Source organism: Carcharhinus amblyrhynchos, chromosome 31 (genome assembly GCF_965287045.1).
Source record: "Carcharhinus amblyrhynchos chromosome 31, sCarAmb.v2.hapA, whole genome shotgun sequence".
In the NCBI taxonomy this organism is placed as follows: Eukaryota; Metazoa; Chordata; class Chondrichthyes; order Carcharhiniformes; family Carcharhinidae; genus Carcharhinus; species Carcharhinus amblyrhynchos.
The window spans coordinates 11,678,213-11,695,227 of record NC_137354.1 but is presented as its reverse complement, the minus strand read 5'-3'; the positions used below and the strand labels follow the sequence as shown (position 1 = coordinate 11,695,227).

The 17,015-nt window shown below is 42.6% G+C and overlaps 1 protein-coding gene across 10 annotated transcripts in view; it reads right to left on the bottom strand.

The window, feature by feature from the left end:
• The window catches only part of dlg5a (discs, large homolog 5a (Drosophila)), a 183,879-nt gene extending 170,867 nt beyond the window's left edge, over positions 1 to 13,012 (bottom strand). For all 10 annotated transcript variants that reach the window (XM_080215948.1, XM_080215955.1, XM_080215951.1 and 7 more), the window contains exons 1-2: positions 12,822 to 13,012; positions 10,539 to 10,631 (exon numbers count right to left, since the gene is read on the bottom strand). The gene's annotated coding sequence lies outside the window, so the exon portion shown is untranslated. The remainder of the gene's footprint in view (positions 1 to 10,538; positions 10,632 to 12,821) is intronic.
• Between the last annotated feature and the right edge of the window lie 4,003 nt (positions 13,013 to 17,015).

Genomic DNA, 17,015 nt, shown 5'->3' with positions numbered 1-17,015 from the left:
TATAGACCATAAGCTTTAATCCTCAGTCTTGCTGAGCTAACTAACCTCAGCCTAGATAGCAACAAGGGAAGAGATCTTGTGGCCCAGAAGTTCAGGGTTTAAACCCTACTCCAGAACATGATGGTGCGGAAACTGTACTCATAATGTGGTCAAACCAATTAATTATCGGCCTGCAAATCCTTCTGATATGCCCATAGGAAGCAGGAAGAGCAAGAGTGAGTGAGAGCGGCACAATGACGCAGTGGCTAGTATTGCTGCTTCACAGCGCCAGGGACCAGTTCAATTCCAGCCTTGGGTCACTGCACGGAGTTTGCATATTCTCCTAGAGTCTGCTTGTCCACTTTCCTTCCACAGTCCAAAAATATGCAAGTTAGATGGAGTGGCCAAGGTAAATTGCCCCATAGTGTCCCAAGATGTGTAGGTTAGATGGATTACCTATGGTAAATGGGTTATGGGAATAAGTCAGGGGAAAGGGTTTGGCTTAGACATTCTATCTGAGAGTCGTTGTTGATTTGATGAGCCAAATGGCCTCTTTCTGCATTGTAGGAATTCTATGATTCTAGCATGCTGCTACAACGAGCCTTTGTGCATGGGGTGCTAGATTTAACCACTGTGCTCCAAGGGCATAAAAGGAAGAAAGAAGAGATACCATGATTCCTGCTGAAAAGTGCACATATGCGGAGATATACGCAAGAGCAAATTTCAGTGTGGCTGCGATGCCTTGTGTGACTGGCTCATTTGCTGGTCTCACTTGGCAAAAGCGTGAGGGTTGCCAGTAAGTACAGAACTGTACCCAGCACAGGTGAGCATGTTGAAAAAAAACACATCTCTGGGGATAAAAACAAAGAGACTGGTCAAATTGGCACAGAAAGCTAAAGTGGTGGTATATACTTCTCAATGGAAAAACACAACTTGTGGAAAATATTTATTTGGAATCACCATTTATGTAAAAAGTGGAGAAATTGGTTCACACTTGAAAATGCGAAGAGTTACTGATTGGAAAAACATACAAAATTGTGTCCATTCGTTAGTGCAGCTGGTGAAAAAGAGTGAACTGATCAGAAACAAGAAATAATTTTTAGTTTCTGTTTGTTTCATTTTCTTCCCCCAACCATGTTCTATTTGAGTTGTCAGTGGTTTTAATATTATTGAATCTTCTAGTTCCTGATGTCAATATTTTATGTCTATATTAAAAAGTAGGCTATTTTGGTTAACATGATTATTTCTAAGATTTAGAAAAGCAATAAAATGCAAATCAATCAACAAAAATAACCAAGCAGTACTTTGCTTTTCACAAACCACATGCTTTTCTCCCAATCAAGTTGTCCGGAATGTATTTGCAGATTTCCTTCAGCTTTGCTTTTAGGTAAACCAGGAATATTAAATGCCTTAATGATACTGAAATATCAGAGGCCTGCTGTTTTATACCAGAAATAGCTCAACACTTTTCAGTAAAAATCGATCTCAGCTATTCAACTGGACACAAACCAGGGCTTGCGTCATCAGAAATCTGCCTTTAGCTATTTAACAATATCTTTTCTTAAAGTCACAATCTCTCTATTGAGGATCCTTGCGTCATTTTCAAAATTTATGAGGTTGCTAAACATTTAACTGAACAGAAATTGCATTTGTCTGATGGTCAAAGTACAAACATTGCTCCAAAGGAAGGAACCATTCAGAAGCAAGGCAAAAAACCTCTGCCAATCTATGACCTAAAAACAACTATGAGTGCATTGTACCTGGGGAAGGCTATGTGATAACAAAGTTATCTTAAAACATCAGCAAAGCAAATCAGAAAACGCTGGAAAATCTCAGTAGTCAAAGGGTCATCTGGACTGAAAACTTCAGCTCTTTTCTCTCCTTACAAATGCTGCCAGACCAGCTGCAATTTTCCAGCATTTTCTCTTTGGTTTCAGATTCCAGCATCCACAGTAATTTGCTTTTATTTAAAATATCAATATTTCCTGCAAGAATATCAAAATCATGAGAACAGCTGACAATCTGTTATTTGATAGCATACGAACACAACTTATGATCCATATTAATTGCTTGTAATATTATTTGTGTTAAAACTCAAAAAGATGTGATGTAAAAATAAAATTACATCCCCTTGAGCAAAATACAACTACCACAGATAATTCACTAGAACTAAAAACATCATGTTATTCAGCAAAGTACTTACAGGAATATACATTTGCCACTTCCTATTAACAGGTGCCCAATAAAACCTGCATGTTAACAGCCTAACATATCAAACAGGACTGTTTATATCCAGAAGAGAGAAACAGTCGCAAATGGATATCAATGGGCAACACAACTTAATCAAAATATAAAACAGATACAGCAAGATGTACGAAATAAAACTCCAAGAACAATTCTTAGCACAGGGTATGAATTCATCCTAAGTATATGAAGTAAAATGAGTAGTCTTATTAATTTCTGCAATGTATGGTGATAATACTATTTACATTTAATCTACTGACTTTCTTCTTGCTGGTTATTTCAATTCATACAGTTCCATAAACCAATTAATGTCGTCACAGAAGACAAATCACAGAATTTCACAGGTATGAGCAAAGGTATGAAAGGTGAACATTTGTTCCCCATGTTTCACTGTAAAATATCCTACAATTTTTGAGATTAAAATGAAACACTGAGAAACCCGGTAAGTCAAGAGTTGCTTCCCCATCCTGTGAATTTGGAATAGCAGTTGAATATAATTACTCCTGAGGTACAGCAGGGGAGGAGAGAGATATCTGTACTGTTTCTCACCCAAGCTACAAAATGAACTTTCTCACTTATAACAAAAAAATCTTTACAACCCTCAAACTGTGCCTCACAGCCAACAGAACGCTCTTTGTACAACCAAAGTAGCGGACATTAATCGCCAAGTTTCAGCTAGCCACTTATTCAATGTCTGTAGCTCGGCATAATTGGAGCACATCTTAATTCATTGTCTTCTTCATTTTTAAAACTTCTCTCTCAAGAAGAGTGCAGCGAAGATACTGCACCATGGTGTCGTATTTAGCCAACTCTGGGTAAAGCTGGGTTCAGGGAGAGTGTAGAAAAAGTAAAAAATAAAGAAAGGAGATAGAGGAGACAAATACTGAAGAATAGGAAAAAATCATGCATGAGAGGCAGCAAGGGACATGCAAGATTGTTCTAATTGTCTATAAGCATCACCATGAAAAGCCAATTCGGTGTTTTGACTCAAATCACAGATTCAAAAAGCCCAAAAGAGGGTCACATGGCCCATCTTGCTTCTGCTGTTGCTTTGAAAGTGCCACCCGGTTAGTCTCACATTTGGGCTCTTTTTCCCATGCCCCTGCCTTTTTTCATTTTTAATACAACCACACCCTGAAGCACAAAATGTCAAGTTCATACATTTTGAGATGTCAGTCCAATAACTGCCAAGATCGGTGGGCACTTTCATTGTCAACACGATATTCTACACCCTATCTTTTCCTTCTCCCCTATGTACTCTATGAACAGTATGTTCTGTCTGGAACAGCTTGCAGGAAACAATACTTTTCCCTGCCTCTCAACACGTGTGACAATAATAAAAGCAAATTGAATTGAATTGATTTAACGGCATCTACACTTTGAATCCCAACTATTTTAACTTCCGTAAACAAGGCATGCGAGCTTCATCACATTTACACACCTGGTCATAATGCTCAGAATTTATGAACAGCATTAATAATAATATGGTCCTGAAACGCCCCAACACACCACGAAAATTAAAGATGGTCAACTCAAATTTAATACATTCTACCAAACTGGATTGAGAGTCATAGAGGTTTACAGCATAGAAACAGGCCCTTTGGTCCAACTTGTCCATTTTTTTTAAACTCCAAGAACAATTCTTAGCACAGGGTGTGAATCCATCCTAAGTATATGAAGTAAAATTAGTAGTCTTATTAATTTCTGCAATGTATGGTGATAATGCTATTTACATTTAATCTACTGACTTTCTTCTTGCTGGTTATTTCAATTCATACAGTTCCATAAACCAATTAATGTTGTCACAGAGGAGAAATCACATCTTATAGACAATTAGAACAATCTTGTATATCCCTTGCTGCCTCTCGTGCATGATTTTTTCTGCCATTTTTTTAAAGCCCCTAAGCTAATCCCAATTACTGACATTTGGCCCTTATCCCTCTATACCCATCATACCCACGTAACTATCTTTTTAAAAGACAAAATTGTACCTGCCTCTACTACCACCTCTGGCAGCTTGTTCCATAAACTCACCACCCTCTGTGAAAAAACTGCCCCTCTGGACACTTTTGTATCTCTCCCCTCTCACCTTAAACCTATGCCCTCTAGTTTTAGGCTCCCCTACCTTTGGGAAAAGATATTGACTAGCTAGTCTGTGCTCCTCGTTATTTTATAGACCTCTAAATAGTCACCCCTCAGCCTCCTACGCTCCAAAGAAAAAAGTCCCAGTCTATCCAGCCTCTCCTTATAACTCAATCCATCAAGTCCCGGTAGAAATATTTTCTGCACTCTTTCTAGTTTGATAACGTCCTTTCGATAATAGGGGTAACCAGAATTGCACACAGTATTCTTGTGTAGGCACAGTGTAGCCTTACCAATGTCTTGTACAACTTCAACAAGACATTCCAACTCTCGTATTCAATGTTTTGACCAATGAAACCAAGCGTGCCGAATGCCTTCTTCACCACTCTGTCCACCTGTGACTCCACTTTCAAGGAGCTATGAACATTTACCCCTAGATCTCTTTGTTCTGTAACTCTCCCTAATGCCCTGTTAACTGAGTAAGTCCTGCCCTGGTTCAATCTACCAAAATGCATCACCTCGCATTTGTTCAAATTAAACTCCATCTGCCATTTAAAACAGAATGGTGGCAAAACAAAATACCAAACAAATGGTCTTGAACCCCACTGGACTTTGTAATGCAGAAGTTCTCCATCAGGTCGTTAGATCCCAAAACATAAACAAGCAATTAATTTTTGCTTTCATGATGTTACTTTGTCACACCACCAGCACAGTTCAGAATACAAGACAGCAGGCATAAATTTGAGGCCATGACTTCTGGAATCAGACATTAATTACTCTGAATTGATTACTTGAGAAATTACACCTAAATTTCAAACCTTCACACTGCAAAGGCTGCAGATATCAACAGCACAAAAATGTTTAACAAAGTGCAAGCCTGTTGGTTTCAATTAAGCATGTGCAAATCTGTTAGAAATGGACACTAATGTAAGATACTGAATGAAGAAATGAATCCTAAATGGGATTAGGTGGGAGTTCAGGTGTTTTTAATGTGTCAGTGCAGATTCAATGTGCCGAAGGGCCTCTTCTGCGCTGTATGATTCCTTTTGAGGAAGTGTTTGAAATGTTCCATTCTCATAAATAATTCCCAATCCATAGTCACATTCAGAAAGTAGAGGGCTCTAAGTTCCCTGACACAATCCTATCACTATGTGCAAATTACAGGCAATGATGTGTGGTTTCTAGATCATGGCAAACACCCCTTGATAGATGCACTGCTCCCAGATTTTGGAGAAACCTGTTGCAGTTAACCTACCGGTTGCTCTCCCTAAGCAGGTTTGGAAATCACTTCCTATGCTGATGTTTTTTCTTCCGCTACTTTCGTTCTCTGCCCTTTCGAAGGTGGGATTCATTTTCACTCTATTATGTTCTGGTTAGGTGCATTGGCCGTGCTAAATTCTCCCTCAGTGTACCCGAACATGCGCTGGAGTGTGGTGACGAGGGGATTCTCACAGTTGTCTCACTGCAGTGTTAATGTGAGCCTACTTGTGACACTAATAAATACTTAAACTTAGCCCATCGAATAGCACATTAATGACAGGTGAGCCTTGACAGCTGTATATGTAGGCTATTCAACAAAGGACAACACTTTTGCTATAATACTGTAATCACCCTTCCATTCATATAGCACATTATCAGACTGAAATACTTCTGAACACTTTCAAAGCAGATAGTGTGAAGTGCAGTAACTATTAGATGGACAAATGAAGTAGCTATTCTATATTAGCAAAGTTCTACAATCAGTGAGATCGACGATCAGTTAATCTAACTAGAACATGCACACAGGATCTCAGTTTACTCCATCAACTAAGGAATGATAGCTTCATCTATAACAACATTTCCTCAGTGCTATACTAGAACATCAGCCTAAAATGTAAGTTAAAGAACGCATACTTCTAACCGCCACTAATGGCATGCAACTGACACTTGCTATGTACATACCATCAAAACACTGTTTTGGGATACAGATTACCCAATGTATTTGCAGCCTTCATGAAGAGGACTTCAAACACAAGCATTTGTCCAAAACTGTCATCTATACATCATGGAGGTTTATTCACCTATCGTGGTTGAAGTACTGTGACAAGAATGTTGCGTATGAAGTGCCACATTATAGAAAAGATACAAAAGATGCCATCAATTCACTTGGAAGAAAGAAGAACTTTGCATTTTTTTAAGCACCTTTTCCAATCTCAGGGCATCCCAAAGAGCTAGACAGCTAATTTGAATACATGGTTGTAATGCAGGAAAGGTAACACCCAAAAGCAACAATATCAGAAGATTGAGGGTTACATTTGACCAAATGGTAACTCCGCCACTGCCCATCTCTCAAATTGTACCGTGGGATCTTTTATGTCCATCTGAGAAGGTGAAGGGAGCTTTGATTTAACATTGCATCTAAAAGACAGCAACTTCAATAGTGCAGCATTTTCTCAGTACTGCAATGGACTTATGCCTACATTTTGTACGGCATGGTGGCACACGGGTTTGCACTGCTGCTTCACAGCACCAGGGACCCAGGTTCAATTCCAGCCTCAGGTCACTGTCTGCACATTCTCCCCATGGCTGCGTGGGTTTCCTCCCACTGATGAAAGATGTGCGGATTAGGCTGATTGGTCATATGCAATTACCTCTTGGTATCAGGGCAATTAGCAGGGTAAATTCCACCTATGTGGGATTGCTGTCAGTGCAGTCTCGGTAGGCCAAATGGTCTCTTCCTGCACTGTAGGGATTCTACATTCTAACCTATGGTTCTAAATCTCTCAAATAAGAACATAAGAACATAAGAAATAGGAGCAGGAGTAGGCCATCTAGCCCTTCGAGCCTACCCCGCCATTCAATAAGATCATGGCTGATCTGTCGTGGCTCAGTTCCACATTCCCGCCCTCTCCCCATAACGTTTAATCCCCTCTCTTATCAAAAACCCATCAACCCGCGTCTTAAAAATATTTAGCAAGGCAGCCTCCACCACTTCAACGGGCAGAGAATTCCAGAGATTCACCACCCTTTGAGTGAAAAAGTTCCTCCTCAACTCCGTTCTAAACCGCCCCCCCTTTATCTTGAGGCTGTGCCCCCTAGTCCTACTATCCTTTCTGAGCGGGAAGAGTCTCTCCACCTCTATCCTATCCATCCCATTCATCATCTTATACGTCTCAACGAGATCTCCCCTCATTCTTCTAAACTCTAACGAGTACAAGTCTAATTTATTCAGCCTCTCCTCATAGCTCCACCCCCTCAACTCCAGCATCAGCCTAGTAAACCTCCTCTGCACTCCCTCCAAGGCCAAAATATCCTTGCGTAAGTACGGCGCCCAAAACTGCACACAGTACTCCAGCTGCGGCCTCACCAATGCCCTATACAGCCGCAGCAAGACCTCCCTACTTTTATTTTCAATCCCCCTCGCGATGAAGGCCAGCATCCCATTAGCCTTCCTGACCACCTGCAGGCTGGGTTTTTGCGACTCATGCACAAGGACCCCGAGGTCCCTCTGCACCGTCGCCTGCTGCAGTTTTTCGCCACGTAAGTAATAATCCTTCCTACCATTATTCCTACCAAAGTGGACCACCTCGCACTTGCCAACATTAAATTCCATTTGCCATTTCCTGGCCCATTCGCCCAGCCTATCTAGATCCTTCTGTAGACTCTCCACACCGTCCGCACAATTTGCCGTTCCACCAATCTTGGTGTCATCAGCAAATTTCGACACCCTACACTCGGTTCCCTCCTCCAGATCATCTATATAAATGGTAAATAGCTGAGGCCCCAGCACCGACCCCTGGGGCACTCCACTAGGACCTAAACCCACAGCCCTCTATCTCAGAGGCAAGAATGGCACCCACAGATCCATGGTTGCCAATGAAATATTACAAGGAAGATGGATTACAGTTATGAAGAGAACTGAGTAGTTACAACTTCTTAAAAGCTGTGAAGATAAAGAGGTGGCCTTATAAAGGTCTTCAAGGTTCATGAAAGTTGTAATAAGGTTCGTAACCAGAAATTATTCTTAATGGTTGACAACAAGGCGGCACACATTTATGATCATAAAAATAACGAAAAAGATGCTTTAAAAACTGCCAGTGCTGAGAATATGGAATTTTCAACCAAGTTGTCGAAGCAAATTTTTGAATTATTTGACTACAAATTGAGCAGTTGCTTGACAAAGAGAAATTTAAAGGTTTAATAGGGAACAGAGATTTTAACTCAGTGCCTCATTTGCAGAAAAACAGCAGTAAAGGTGTGAGGAACAAAATGGCCTGTTTCTGTCTTGTAAGATTCTATGGTTATTAATGTGAGATGCCAAGATGTATTCAAAACATTGTGCCTTTTGAATTAGTTTTCAAAATATCAATGGAAGAAAAATTATTACCAAAATAGCTTGATGTGTACCTCTTAAGTTAGAATAGTTTGAAGATAATTATTGATTCTGAAGCAATTTATTAGAAGTGCAAACACAGCTGTTATAAGGCTTCATCCATAAAGCACAAAAGAAAAAGTATCACATTACGTAAAAAAAAATCAAATCCACACTTACAAGAATGGATCAGAGAGAGGCCTGTGCACTGCTGCAATAGTCTCACACAGGCTGTGGGTGGAATGTTAACCAGTGTGTTTGCACAAAACCTCCCTCATTAATCTCAGGCTTCCAATAGCAACTAATGTGCTTTAATAGCGTCATTTCACAAAGACTTTTCCCCTTACAGAGGAACAGCCTTAAATGGAACATTTCTGCACAAAATTGAATTATCCATGGTGATGGTGACTATCCAGATAATAAGCATAGAAATATCGAAAAACTGCAGCACAAACAGGCCCTTTGGCCCACAAGTTGTGCTGAGCATGTCCCTGCCTACTAGGCTTACCTACAACCCACTAAGTTCCATGTATTATTCCAAAACTCTCGAAAAGGACCCTATCAAATCCGCCTCCACCACCACTGCCGGCAGCCGATTCCACGCATCCATCACCCTGAGTGAGAAACTTACCCCTGACATCTCCTCTGTACCCACTCCCCAGCACCCTGAACCTGTGTCCTCTTGTGGCAGCCATTTCAGCCCTGGGAAAAAGCCTCTGAGAACCCACTTGGTCAATACCTCTCAACATCTTATACACCTCTATCAGGTCACTTCTCATCCTTCATCTCTCTAAGGAGAAAAGACCGAGCTCTTTCAACCTATCCTCTTAAGGCATGCCAACTGAAATAAGGCATGCCGCCTGATGTTCTGAAATAGAATATATGGTTCATGAACATTGGTTTATGGATAGATACAAAGGAGAATTTAGCTTGCTAAACAACTTGTAAAATACAGCACCATTCTAACATGTTTCAGAACTCTCTGTTCTGCTCTGCCAGAATTGCTAAGAGAGCAATTGTGTCTCAGGAAGCCAGGTGAGCTGGTGGCAGTGTGTCTTGAGCACTGTGAAGCAATAATGGCCTCTCCATCCCAGCTCTAACAGGTTGAAAGACTTGAGCCAAGATGTCATTCCCTTCACAAATGAGAGCGGGTGGAAAGGGATAGTGATACCTTGCCATGTTTTCCACTAACCAAGCCTTGTGCATTACAAAATTGTGAAGGTGAAGTAGCATCGTTCACTGTTATAATTTAGTTTAGGATTTGAGGAATCCCAAAGAAAATTGATGAGAGAGGAAAATCTTGTTCTCTCAAGGAAGGAGAAGCAAGAACGTAGATATAGGGACTGCCCATTCAGTCAACTGTGATAGGCTCCACATTTCTTCCATAATTCTTAACATCTTCAAATCCATGCAGCTTTCTCTTTTAAACATGTCAATTGATTCTGCAGCCACAATTTTCTACAACAAAACATCTCACATTCCTCCAACCCTCAGGCACGAATAATATTCCCCAAGATATGCTTTGAATGAGCTTAGTGGAAATATATATATCCCCTTGTTTCCCGATTAGAGAGCCATTCCCTATTTACTCACAATTCTTTTTACTACTTGAAATACAAATCCACCTTGAACCTCGCAGCACCAGAGTACTCAATCTCTCATCTCAGGTGTCAGACTGTTGCTGGAAGTAAGATTTTGTAGCCAATGTACTCTTCCTGACGTGAAGTTAGACAAAACACAAGATGAGACCTGACCAGCTAATTGCATCGACTTGTAACATCCCTTGCAAAGAGCATTAACACGTGAGCACACAACGCAAAACAAAACAATGTTTACAATCCTATTCGCACTCACATAATCGACAGGAAAACAGGTTCCTTACCTCTCTTTCTCTCTCACGCAGCCAAGAATGCAATCTCACTCTCTTCCAAAAGTGGGCAGCTTCATGCAAACTCACTGGCAGGTGAAATCATACCTTTGTAAAAGAAAAGAAGGAAACACAAAGATGCACAGTTTCAGACAAGCATATCCAGACATGCAAATTTTATCTTTCATCCACAGTATAATTCTCTCACGCAGGCATGTAAACAAAGGAAGGAAGAGTGTCTCACTCCTGCATAGTGTCAGGTAGGCACAGACAGTCAGTTACACAGTCCCATATGTTGCATGTGGGAACAAGCAGGTACACACATGCGTGTACAGTCTCATTTACAAACTGAATGGTACATAATTACTTTCATATAGTGAACGTGCAGGTAAGTGCAAAGCATCCCTTGCACAAAGGTATACACACGAAGTACAACTAACTTTCATACAGACACACACAAACACGGAGCCAGGAAGATATGCAGAGAAAAACACAAGCAAAGTAACATACAGGCACAGCCAAACAGATTCAGTTACATGGTTCTGCACTTAGACTCAGATGCATAAGAGATGCAAAATCACACAGGCAGAGATGGACAACTATCACAAATTGATTGGCAAAACATTTCATTCTCACACAAGGTCTCTTCCACTGTCTCATTCAACCATACAAGGCTGGAATCTTCTTGCCACGCTCTCCCCGAAACTGGCAAGTCCCGCCCGAGGTCAATGGACCTTCCCATGGTGCGCCCCTCGCCCGCTATGATTCCCGTGGCGAAATGCGAAAATTTGCCCCACAGTCTCACTCAAAAGATTCTTCCGCTACCATGTGCAAACTCATGCTCAGGCAATTAAGCACAGTAAATTTCATTTTTCACAAATGTTAAATTGTTCACAGAGAGGCAGAATCACAGTGACACTCACTCCAATGTGCAGATAGCTCCCTGATCAAACTAACGGGCAAAGATAGTCTCTCATCCCCACACGCATAGAAAGAGACAGACAGTTGCATAAGACACAAACATTCACAAAACTGCAATCTCACGCTCATGAACACAAGGTACTCAGTCACACGTGATGGGCTAAATTATTTTTTCAGGTCCTTAGAGAGGGTCATGGAGTCGCAAACCAATCTGGAAAGAAGGTATTAGACCAGTTTACCAAGGAGTTCCAACTTCCTGATGCTTTTACTGGGATGTGTTTGGTTCAGTCAGATCCCAATTAAGGTCACAGTAATTTTAACACCATACTGTAGCTTTGCCAGCATCAGGCAGGCCGTCCCCCATCCCCAAGGTCAGCAATGTAGAAAGTGAGAGTTGGCGACTGCACAGTAGAGGTGAAGAATGCATTAATGCTGAATGAGATCTAAATATTTCCAGCAGAAAACAGCAAAGTTGCTGTTTCCCAGTCAAAACCTCACCAGTGTGTGGAACTGGGGAGCTGGATGTCTGATTCTCAAGGGTCTCAACTAATGAGGTCTCAGCCTTTCCTCTGATGCTGATGGCAGCTTTACCTACTGCTGGGCCTCAGCAGCACACTCACTGGTCACACAGTGAGGCTGTTGGCCTTCCTCACAGTAAGACCCTACTGCCAGTACACTCCCACCTCCAGAACCCCATTGGATGACGAACATAGATGCAGTCCACTAATTGGCCAGAAGAAGCTCTAACACCTTGAGTGGATTCAGGACCTGGAAACAACCCTGGTGTCAGTTCCTAATGCTGGTGGCAGATTGTTAAGCAGTTCCAGTCTCCCTCTTTGGCAGCTGCACATATATCCATACAGGTGTAGACATAGCTCCAGTCATGCACAAATAGCTATAAGTGTCACTCATGCAGCAAATAACAGACAAACCACTTCAGAGATGCAGAGCTGAATTTTCCTTACATGATGGACTTAGAAGTGGTCAATTCTAGGCAGATGGGCGGCTAGGGGCGGGTCAGGCAGAGGGTAGGCATGGGGTGGGCAGTCAAACATGAGCAGTCAGGCAGACACAAGCAGGCAGACGCAGGAAGGCAACTGCAGACAGACTGGCAAGCAGATGCAGGCAGAGGGGTGGGTGGGCAAGCACAGGCGGCCAGACTCAGACTGGCAGACGCAGACTCAGACTGGCAGACGCAGACAGGCAGACTCCTGCTCTCTCTCAATCAGCTGCCAATTCCCAGTGTCTTTCCCCGGCACAAACACCTGTTTAGCGGCTCAGGCCGCGGCCGGGACCCAGCAGATGCTTTCTGATCCCGGGAGCAGGGATCCAGCGCCCTCCCGGCCGGACCCCCGGGTTCCCCGCACCGGCTCTTACCCTCAGCACTCCCGACAAACGGCTCCGATTCGCTGTGCTATTCTCCGCGCGGGCTGCACTGAGGGCGGGGAGCCGGGGCTGCTGAGTGCCGCTCAGAGAGGCCGCTTCTCGGCCCCATTCCCTCCCGCAATCGGCTGGCTGTTTTTCCCGGTGCCCCCGCCTCCCCTCCCCGAGAGGGGCCGCTCCGTGACGCCAGGGAGCCAGTGCGCAGGCGCCGGGCCGGGAACCCAGCGCTCGACACCACGCCTGCGCACTCAGCCGCGGACCTCCCGCCGGGCTACCGCACCGCGCCTGCGCACTCAGCCTCAGACCTCCCGCCGGGCTACCGCACCGCGCCTGCGCACTCAGCCTCAGACCTCCCGCCGGGCTACCGCACTACGCCTGCGCACTCATCATCGGACCTCCCGCCGGGCTACCGCACTGCGCCTGCGCCATCAGCCTTGGATCTCCCGCCGGGCTACTGCATTGCGCCTGCGCCCTCAGCCTCGGACAGCCCGTTCGGCTACGACACCGCGCCTGCGCACTCAGCATCGGACCTCCCGCCGGGCTACTTCAATGCGCCTGCGCGTTCCGCATCGGCACTGCGCCTGCGCCCTCAGCGTTGGCCCTGCCGCTGGATTGACACTGCGCCTGCGCCCTCATCTGGCTCCGCGGCTACACTTGTTCACTTGCGCCTGCGCGTCCCATCCAGCACCAGGCAGCGATCGTGTTGAGCAGATTGTTGTGGAGGCGGGGAGTGTTCACCATTAGTCAGAGGGCAATAAACCCAGCGAAAAATAAAACACACAAGGTGTTTGTTCATTCGTTGTTCAGATCTGGGCATTGTTGGCAAAATCTTGCAAAACCTCACTACCTTTCCTATCTGGAAACAATACACATCTTTTTAACCTGTGCTTAATGCTCTCTCCACTCACATTGTCTGTACATTTAAGACTTGATTTAGCTGTAAAGACTTACATTCCAATCATTATTCGTGTAAATTGAGTTTGAGTCTTTATATGCCCTATTTGTGATCAGAACTCCCACCCACCTGATGAAGGAACAGCCAGTTCCGAAAGCTAGTGGCATTTGCTACAAATAAACCTGTTGGACTTTAACCTGGTGTTGTGAGACTTCTTACGTTGTTGGCAAGGCCAGCATTTATTACCTATCCCTAATTTGGCATGGTGGTGGTGACACTCAGGGACACTACAATCCTGGTTTAGATACACCCACAGTGCTGTTTGGTAGGGCGTTCCAGCATTTTGACCCAGTGACAGTAAAGGAACCGCAATATAGGGTGTTCCAGTGGCACAGTTGTTATCCTCTCACAGTCCAAAAGATGTGCTGGTTAGCTGCATTGACCGTGCTAAATTCTCCCTCAGTGTACCCAAACAGGCGCCAGAGTATGGCGACTAGAGGATTTTCATAGTACCTTCATTGCAATGCTAATGTGAGCCTGCTTGTGATACTAATAAATAAACTTTTGACTTTTAAATTATATATTTCCCAGTCAGGATGACGAGATGCTTGGAAGGGAACTGCAAGCAGCAGCAATAATGAATCAAATTAATCACTCCTCAATGATGTCAGCCTAAACTTTCTGCTTAGGTTTCTGGATTGAGACTTGAAATGGACTTCTGATACAGGTTATCACTGACCCAGAAGATTGCAAGGCAAGATTTGAATCAGCAGATCGAAATTGACGGATTGCCATCTATTATTGTTTGTATTGCCAAACACCAGAAATAAAAGAAAGCCTTTTTCATTGTGTTCTGTAATGTAAATCTGCTACGAACTGATACTAAATAAATATTAGACTAGCAAGTACAACCATTATCACAATTGTCATATAGAGACAAATGTAAACTAAAACCAAAAGGGAAAATGCTGGAAAATCTCAGCAGGCCTGGCAGCATCTGTAAGGAGAGAAAAGAGCTGACGTTTTGAGTCCAGATGACCCTTTGTAAAGTGTAAATTAAACATAGGAAGTTAGTAATTATATCGTAATATTTACAATCAACTGTAAAAACATTATTGATTTGGTAATTAAAGCAAGTGTAAACCATCTGGATAAGTAACCCATTGGGCTTGTTATAAAAAGCAGAACAATACGGAATGAAAACTTCCATGCAAATCATAAGGCCATTACAAGTAAAATATGATATTTTCCAGACTCCATTCATCTCTTGGGTGATCCCAATGTTGTCCCAATTTAATCTCTCAGTCCATGGAGTCATAAAATATAAATGTACATGTTAAATGAGCGAATTCCCAAGGAGTCACAAAACACAAATGTATGAGTGAATTCCTGACCATATTCTCTAAGTTGTTATAATTTTGTTTTTGTCTGCCATGCATCATGATATAACTATTCTATTGTATGGTTTGATAAAATGCAGTTTTTTAGTTACCTTTCCTACTGACGTGACAGCAAAAGAGATGTTACATCCGCACTTACCAGGTACCTCAACACCATTCGACCATCAACACTCCAACTGGGCTTGTCAAAAGAGAGTTGATTTTGCCATCACTGCTTCACTGGGGAGACTATCACCACAGTTATGCCTATGTTCCAATCCATCCTGGAGGTAACTATCATGTCAGCTGCTCCTTCTGGAGCTGTGAATGTTACCATGGCATTAAGCTTCTACACTCCAAATACTTCAAAGAGTCAGTTGCTAGTTTGGCCAGACTGCAGCCCACAGATTTATCAAGCATGAGGCAGATGCTATGGAAAGGACAAAAGTGTTAGCAATTTTTTTCTGTGGCAAGAAGTTATTGTTTTCTGGATGACACTCAACTTCGCCAAGAATCTAGGGCACAATAAATGGCACTTAATGTTCATGACGCCAACCTTGGAACCTGCAGGAATGGAAATGGTTTGTACTTAATTAACAATATAGTTTGTTTTGATAGTCATTTGGTCATATGGAACTTGAGTATTGCTAAAAAAAAGACATTTCGTTGAAGTTTTCTGTCTTGCACTCACTGGGACAATGGCAAGAATATCATTAGGTTTATTTGGTAGCACAAGCCACTAGCTTTCAGAGCACTGCCCCTTCATCAGTTAAGTCATCCCACTCAACTGATGAAGAGGCAGCGCTCCGAAAGCCAGTGGCTTGTGCTACCAAATAAACCTGTTGGACTTTAACCTGGTGTTGTGACACTTCTTACTGTGTTTTCCCCAGTCCAACGCCTGCAACTCCATCTCATGCATACCAATGTCAAAGAAAATAACAACTTTCTTTACACTATGAGAAGAGAGTGCCAATTGGCTGGCAAACATACTCTGATTAGTTGAGACATTGCCATGGACAATGCACCAGTTTATGGTGACTGAGAGTTAACTGCCAAGCATTGTTTGCAAATTTAAACCAGGCAACTTGACTCTGATTGGTAAAAAAGTTACAATGAATGGCTATCACTTTGTTTCACTGAAGCAGGCAGAATGTGTGCACCTGTTCTTGCCATCTATTAATATATGTTGCTCCCAGTGCATGCAAATGTACCACGTTGCGAGCCTGACTGACAATCTTGAATTGGTTGTCGGTGGAATTTTTAACACACCGAAGATTATTGAGCAATGTTGCCCAATCGCTGAATCATAACTAATATTGGATACCATGTTTTGAGATTTGCAAGCATGGGCTTTCCCCTGATGTTTGTACACTTGTGACGTCCTGTTGAGTGCAAGATGAAAAGCTTCGACAGGATTTTTTTTTAGCTATGCTAAAGTTTATTTTATAATTAATGCTTTCTATTCAGGAAGTACAAGCAATGTTTCAATTATGCTGTCAAAATCCATGGTGTTCTCAACACTTGAAGGCTCAGAGTGGGGACTAATGGCTTTTAAGAAACCAAGTGTATCCATTACAAAGCAGCCCATCACCCCACTGAGAAATTCCAGATTCACTTTTAATATTTAAAATAATTTCCATATCCTCTGATGGATATTACAGACAGTTGATTGCAAAAATAGGCCATATTTCTATCCACTGTAGTAAAACTGCAATCTTTCACCATGCAATCAATGATTATTACCTTTCTTGATCTCCTGGGTCTTTTCACAAGAAAGTCAATAGCGAATACAACAGGTCAAACCGGATCAGAGGGTAATTATAACCAAGGCAAGGGGAGAGTGGAAGCAAAAGTGAAGGGGAAAGTTGGAAAGCCATTCAAGGGGAGAAGTGAAAGCTAGTAGCAATTTTGGGG